Source organism: Dendropsophus ebraccatus, chromosome 9 (genome assembly GCF_027789765.1).
Source record: "Dendropsophus ebraccatus isolate aDenEbr1 chromosome 9, aDenEbr1.pat, whole genome shotgun sequence".
Taxonomy (NCBI): domain Eukaryota; kingdom Metazoa; phylum Chordata; class Amphibia; order Anura; family Hylidae; genus Dendropsophus; species Dendropsophus ebraccatus.
This window is the reverse complement of record NC_091462.1, coordinates 109,873,313-109,881,598: the sequence shown is the minus strand read 5'-3', so window position 1 is coordinate 109,881,598 and position 8,286 is coordinate 109,873,313.

Here is an 8,286-nt window from a genome sequence, read left to right as displayed (position 1 = left end):
AGTAGGACAGGAGGGGAGTGTGCAGTGTTATCTGTAGTAGGACAGGAGTGGAGTGCGCAGTGTTATCTGTAGTAGGACAGGAGGGGAGTGCGCAGTGTTATCTGTAGTAGGACAGGAGGGGAGTGTGCAGTGTTATCTGTAGTAGGACAGGAGGGGAGTGTGCAGTGTTATCTGTAGTAGGACAGGAGGGGAGTGTGCAGTGTTATCTGTAGTAGGACAGGAGGGGAGTGTGCAGTGTTATCTGTAGTAGGACAGGAGGGGAGTGGATAGTGCTATCTGTAGTAGGACAGGAGGGGAGTGGACAGTGTTATCTGTAGTAGGACAGGAGTGGAGTGGATAGTGCTATCTGTAGTAGGACAGGAGGGGAGTGTGCAGTGTTATCTGTAGTAGGACAGGAGGGGAGTGTGCAGTGTTATCTGTAGTAGTACAGGGTCTGTAACAGGTGTCGGTGTCAGGATGACTTACCGGTATAGTAACACAGGGTTTGTTCTAATGTAAAAAATCTAAAATGTTTGTGCAAGAGGGAGAGGGAGCTGTGCAGATGATTTATATTCTACTCGATTAATCCCAGTCCAATAATCTATAATTACCCATGAGGAAATATGATGACATATTCAAATTCATGTCTCTTGGGTCTTAACAGAAAATCTTACTAGGATTTATGTATTGCTTAGAATTCTGACCTTCTTTGCCTGTCCTCCTGACCTCTGTGTTTCTCTGCTATTCTCGTACTGTTCTGCTATTCTCGGTTTGACCTGTCTGACCATTCTTTATTGTGTTTGTCTCTTGTCTCGTTCTGTGTTTTACTTATCTAGTGAAGGGAATGTCGCCCAGTTGTCACCAACCGCCTAGGGCTAGGCTGGAAAGGAAGCAGGGATAGTCTTGGGGGGCCTAGCACTAGGGGTCACTCTGTCTGTCTGCCACTTTCTTCTAAAACCCAGATTGTGGGTGTAGTGATCTCTGTTTTATAGGTTGATTCTATGGAATGGGACCTTAAGCTCCCCCCCCCACACACACAGCTCCAGAGTGGACTTCTTTAAACATCTTTTTTGATTTCCTGTAGCTCAGATATTCTCAGCCTGACCATGTATTACTAGAGGAAACTCTTGACTTTCACTTTTTTTCCCGTTGTGGGAACATAGCCTAAATGTAGAAATGAGGTTAATTAGAATAAAATTACAAACCATATAAATAAATATAAGATCAAATTAACCACAGGGCCCATGTGGTACAAAAATCACAAATGAAAAGGTAAAATACAAATGCAAGCAAAAAGCACTCCTCAGTCCTCAAATGTAAGTCAATAATACATTATAGGAAAGAGTGTGATAGCCAATCCCATAATATGACTGACTGGTCTATTTGCATATTAAAACTAGTAAGTTTTGGACCAGTGAGTTGTATTGTGGGATTGGCTAACCCAGTCCCACAATACCATTGTGACAACGGGGCATAAAGACAATTGGATCCTTCCACTAAGGCATTGGTTATTTCGCACAGGTTTGCTGGGTGAGTGAGTATTTTAGAAACAAGCTAAATTTTCAAAAGTTTGGTCCGTCAAGTTAACGAACTTCTGAACCCGACCATAACAAACCGCACTAAAACAGCTAAACACTTTCAGGTGTGGTTCAGTTGTGTGTTCATTTATACTTACCAATCCGCACTCCCCCAGTTGTCCTCGGTCTCTGGCTCTGGTGTCCCCGGCAGCTAAAACCCTGTTCAGTCAATCACCGATGGGACACTGCGGCAGCCAGTGACTGGCTGAGCAGGCTGTCACTCAAGAGTGACAGCCTACTGAGCCAAACATTACCTGCAGCGGTGTCCTGTCTCAGTCAGTCAGTGATTGGCTAAAAGGAATGTCACTCCAGAGATGAGAGTGACAGTCCGCTCAGCCAATCAGTAATTGACAGGACAGGGCTGCCGCCAGTGATTGGCTGAGCAGGCTGTCATTCTACAAATAAGAGTGTCAGCCCGCTCAGCCAATCACTGGCAGTGGTCCTGTCCCGTCTCAGTCAGTAATTGGCTGAGTGGGCTAGAGACACCAGAGACACAGAGGATGACACCGGGGGAGCGCATACAGGTAAGCATACCATTTTATTTAGTTTTTTAGGCGTGCAGCTGCCATCAACCAAGAGTTTTTAGTCTGGCCGCCATCTCGAACTAATTTAAAACCAAGCTTGCTTCACTCATCCCTACTTTTTCCACTGTATCTTTGCATTTCTTGGACTTTAACAAGCTCTGATTTTCTTTCTCAGTGACACCACAGTGGTTTGAAGTGTATGCGTCCTTGGCTGAAGACAGTAGAGGAGTAGCGCTTGTTGCTTCTTCCTAGTTAAAATAATCAATTATGTTTAATTGAGTGCTAAAAAACTACAAAGGATGGAAAATCAGATGAGCCAAGTTTTATTGTGTGATTGCCAAAACATTTCGCTAGAGATAAGAGGAGCGAATCTGGCGAAGCAGGATTCCCTGTGAATCACGCTGTCAATTTGCTTTGTTCTGCAAAGCGAATTCACGCAAATTTATTAAGGAAATTTGCAAAAAAAACATGGTGGCCGCATTCGGCAGGAGAAAAGGATTAACCATAATCCCTAGTCTCCGTCCAATCAGCTGTGGGCTCCTCTGTGATGTCAGCACAGATTGTGGGCAGATTGTAGACTGATTGTGGGCAGATTGTAAGCAGATTGTAGGCAGATTGTAGGCTGATTGTGGGCAGATTGTAGGCAGATTGTGGGCAGATTGTGGGCTGATTGTGGGCAGATTATAAAATGATTGTGGGCAGATTGTATGCTGATTGTGGGCAGATTGTAGCCTGATTGTGGGCAGATTGTAAGATGATTGTGGGCGGATTGTAGGCTGATTGAGGGCAGATTGTAGGCTGATTGTGGGCAGATTGTAAAATGATTGTGGGCGGATTGTAGGCTGAGTGTGGGCAGATTGTAAGATGATTGTGGGTGGATTGTATGCTGATTGTGGGCAGATTGTAGGCTGATTGTGGGAAGATTGTGGGCTGATTGTGGGCAGATTGTGGGCAGATTGTAGGCTGATTGTGGGCAGATTGACCACTATGTCAAAACACTTTTTAAAAAATCAGACCCTTCAGCCAGTGTCAGCGGCCAGGGGTCCAACAGAGATTCCTAGCACGCCAGTGCCATCTGCACGGCAACTGTTCCTAAGTTTCTCAGAATGACTGGACCCAGACACATTAGATGTTAAAGATCTCATAAAGGCATCGGAGCACCACCATCAGACATATTGGGAAAATTGTGACCCCCCCCCCCCCCCAGGGCAAATTCCAGTCTCTCTCCAAACCAATAAATAAGTCCCCAATGAATTATTCCCCCACTTTCAGCATTTTTTTTTTTTAACATACAAAGTAATTTTAGGATAATCCTTAAGCAAATACCCCTAATAAATTAATATATATTTTAAAAACCCCATGGGAGATTTATCAAACAAGTGTAATGAAGAATTGTCTCAGTTGCCCCTAGCAACCAATCAGATTCCACCTCTCATTTTCTAAGGAATAAAAAGTTGAATCTGATCGGTTGCTAGGGGCAACTAAGACAATTCTACTTTACACCCCTTTGATAAATCCCCCCCCCCCTTCCCTCCCATTTTTAAATATAGTGGTCATGTCCATGTTTAACATAGCCCATATTATCAGCACCAGCTTCATGCCTCGCCATAGTCCAATGTGCAACCCATGGCCTAAGATTAGGATTATCCGAGACACATCCACATGGTTCACAAAGAGGACATTTCCCTTCTTGTTATACACAGCCGTGGGGTTTCAGCCCTGACACTTCTGCTGAGGAATCTTACCATCCATGTCTCATTTTTCAAGACACACATGGTAACTGGACCGATATTGTTCTTGGGGTTTTTAAGATATCACCATAGTCCTTACAGCTTGCACAATGGTTCCTGACAGGGCACTTGTTATATACAGTACATTTAATACATTTATCCATATCTCCTTTCCTCTCATCACTAGTGATTCCGCCACTCTACCCCCAGTTCCATAGCTTAGCCCCAGCTCTCCGTCTACTCTGTCTTCACCCTCTCTATTGTATTTTCCCTCCCCCCAGTCCCTAGTATAAATGCTCCTCCAACCTCTTAGGGGCCTATTCCACAGAGCGATAATCAGACGAATCTGCCCGATTATCGCTCGGTGGAATAGAGGAAACGATCAGCCGACGATCGTGTCATCGGCTGATCGTTTATTTAGGCCCAAACCTAAAATCATCGGTCACCCCCCGCTCATCGCTTCGTGGAATACTGGTGCGTGGCGGGCGACCAACGATTTGAGAAGCACCATACATTACCTGGCAGGGCTTCTCCTCCGCTCCGTCTTCCTCCCCGGGTCCGGTGGCGCAGCATCAGCTTCGGTGCGGCTTGACTGAGCTGTCAGACCGCTCAGCCAATCACTGGCCGGGACCGCAGCAGCCAGTGATTGGCTGAGAGGTCTGACAGCTCAGTCACGCGGCTCTGGAGTAGATGCTGCGCCGCGGGAGGAAGACGGAGGGGAGGAGAAGCCCTGCTAGGTAATGTATGCTGCAAGGGCTGCAAGGACATTGGTAACGATGTCCCTGCAGCCCCTGCTAACAATTGTCGGGCAGTGGAATAGGCCCAGTAAACGAGTGCTGATCTTTCCTGCTCGGCCATGGAATAGGACCCTTAGCCACCTTTTCCCCCGGCACAGCTGCACCCTCCCCACTCAGGTGCACCCCGTCCCTACCATAGAGTCCCTACCACAGAGAAGTCAGCTCAGTTCTCCATGAATCCAAACCCCTCTTTCCTACACCAGCTCTTGAGCCACTTGTTCACCTCCCTAATCTCCCGCTGTCTCTCAGGTGTGGCTCATGGTACAGGTAATATTTAAAAAAATAGCACCTTGAAAGTCCTTGTCTTAAGCTTCCTGCCTAAGTCCCTGAAATGGTTTTTAAGGGCCCGCCACCTACCTCTAACTTTATCATTGGTGCCAATGTGCATCATGACTGCTGGATCATCCCCAGCCCCTCCACGTTTTCTGTCAACCCGACTCACAATGTGACAAACTCGAGTGCCAGGTAGGCAACACACTGTTCGACAATCCAGGTCTTTGTGACAGATTGCCCTGTCTGTCCCTCCAATAATTAAGTCCCCCACTACCAGGACCTGCCTGGCCTGCCCTGTACTCCTTTTCCTTATCTTACTAGAGCAGACATCCCCTGCGGCAGCAATGCCTCCCCCTGAACTGACATCCCCCTCATCCGCCAACTTGGCAAACTTGTTGGGATGTGCCAGATCAGGACTACCCTCCCTGGCACTCTTCCCTCTACCCCACCTTATGTCGACCAACTGGCTGCCTCAACCTTCAGCACCTTCATATTATCAACCTCTCCCCCATCTGCCCCTGTGAGTGCTTGCTCAGTGAGCAGCAGACTCCTTTCCAGTTTGCCAATGTCTCTCAATGTTGCCAGCTGCTCATTTAGATCCAGTATCGATTGTGCGATTGCCAAAAACTTCACCCAATATATTTTTAGGGGAATTTTTTTCTTACATATCTAAACTTTTCACCAGTCACCGTTTTATTGGCATGTGTCTGAAGATGCTCTTTTAAAAACACATTGCCCTCACTAACTTCAGCGATGAAGATTGTACATTGGAATTCTGTAGACTATATATAATAGGATTTATGATGGGGGTGATGCTTGTATACATTATACTGAAGAAAGTATCCAGAACATCAGAGGAAGATGGTAGGAAGAAGAAAGTGGTGATGAATTGGTTAGATCTGCCGGAAAACGGCAACATATAAAAATATTCTACAGAAGTCTTATTCTCCATTATTAGTCTAGAATAAACACACACACAACCGATTGTACATTTTAGAACAATAAAAACAGAAAAATACCAAAAATAAGCATGTAAAGCAATCTAAGTGATCATCTGGTCATCCCTTGTAATCCAGTGTTTATTACTGGTTATCTGGTCATCAGATGGTGATGCTTGATGGTTTATTGGTTACTTTTGTAGCCTTGGGTCCATTTGCAATAAAAAAGAACCTGTTAGGTCATTTACAACTCAAGCACCAGTGACTGGCTGAGCAGGCTGTCAATCTCCTTTCGGGAGTGACAGCCCACTCAGCCAATCACTCACTAACTGACACAGGCCAGTGATTGGCTGGGTGGGCTGTCAAACTTGAATATAGAGTGACAGCCCACTCAGCCAATCACTGGCCACAGCACTGCCCCATCTCAGTAAGATATGAGCTTAGCGGGCAAGAGGCAATTGGAGACACTAGAGACCTATAGGAGGACACCGGGGGAGCACGGACAGTTGAGCATTCCCTTTTTTTATGTGTATTTTATTGTGCAGTCTTCATCTTTAAAAACTCATTCTAAACTTTGTAAAAAAGTTTGGTTTGTTATCAAACCAAACTTTTTGCAAAGTTCAAAACAAATCTCATCTCTAGACAATAAGCTTTATAGTACAGTACAGTCAATGTAATACGTGCACCAGTGGATAAATGTAATATTATGCACCTGGGTACTAATAACCCACATACATCATACGTCCTAGGGGGAGTTACACGGGGAGAGTCACGTCACTGGAAGAGAAGGATCTGGGTGTACTTGTAGATAATAGACTACAGAACAGCACACAATGTCAGTCAGCTGCTTCTAAAGCCAGCAGGATTTTTTCCATTAAATAATTTTTCCATATATATATTAAATTAAAAAAAAAAAAAAGAAATAAAAACAAATGTAAGCAATTTATTACCTGTCCTATTACAGGATCTCTAATAGTTGTCGGTGTCTGGTGGACTTACCAGTATGGTAACACAGGGCTTGTTCCAATGTTAAAAAAAATCTTTGCTGTAAGAGTGATTGGGAGCCATGTGGGAGATTTATATTGTGCTCGGACAATCCCCGTCTGATAATCAGAGATCTGTAATTACCCTTGAGAAAAACCTCTGTTTATTATGAGATTACATCATTCATATCTCTCGGGTCTGGACAGAATGTGTTAGGGAGATTTATCTTTTAAGATTTAATTTTCCATACTATAAAGAACTTTTTTGATATGAACTATTTATATACATATATATTTTTATATCTGCATCACGCTTACTTCTAATAAAAGCCATGGCGCCATGACATCATCCATTGCATTTCATGTATTTTTACAGCAGATAAGGATCGGTACCCCGGTAGTCCTCCATATACAGATTCTTATATTTGTATGGGTGCAGGTAAATTCAGTCCATGCCAGACACCTGCCCAATGTTATCACTGTTGATAATCTCCATGGAATGCTAACGATTGCTAGGATTTTACCATTAGGAAGATGGAGGATCACATCACAAGAAGCTATCGGTGTGACTTACTGATAACTTGAGATTAGTGAATTTCTCGAAATTCATTTTGGTTTTAATTTGATGCTCATTTGTAGCAAATGTTTGAGCTGCCCCCAAGCTGAGCACAATAAAAGCAAAGCATTCTGCCCCTGGCAGCTTTAAATCATATGATTGACTGTTGGCTCTGCTCTTTATTGCCCCCCCCACACACACACACACACATTAGGGGTCATCAGCGCTAGAGATGAGCAAACCAAACCTGTACAACCCTGGTTTGTTTTGAACTTTCCAAAAAATGTTTGATCAAACCTTTGCAAAAAATGCCATTTTAACTATCCTTACTATGCAGTGTTAGACCCTACAAGGAGGACAAGTCAGGGATCATCCCAGCCCATGCTGAGAACCTCTCTATACAGTGCAGGGCAGTATCCTAGCTACAGAGGAACTCACCTGGATAGAGAAAAGCAACCGTAACAAAGGTCTATCTCGCAGCGCATGTAAAACTGGACACTTAGCTTTGCCCAGGTAACCACGGCTGTGGCTTGTGTCAGCCTAGTAGGACGGGTCCCTTGACACTGTAGGACAGAAGGTGGTCAGACTATAGTCAAAACACACGCACAAGTATCTCTCTCTCAAGTATTCTTATTTCTAAAAGTTTCGGCAGAGCACACAACTACTGTACCTTGGGTTGAGACCCCCTCTACAAACTCCTCTACTCTTCATTGCTCAACTCTAAACTATACAAGCACTGCTACATCTACCTCTTATATCAGCACTTAAGTATTTCCCAGCACAGGTTCAGTGAACGCAAGTCAGTATCAAGAGAAGCTTTCTATTGCCAAAGTATTCTGTATTCAGTAAAGCCCTTATATTTATTCTACTGGGACTACTGGGTCATCATTACACCAGCACTTACACATATCTGCTACACTCCTTGGGGT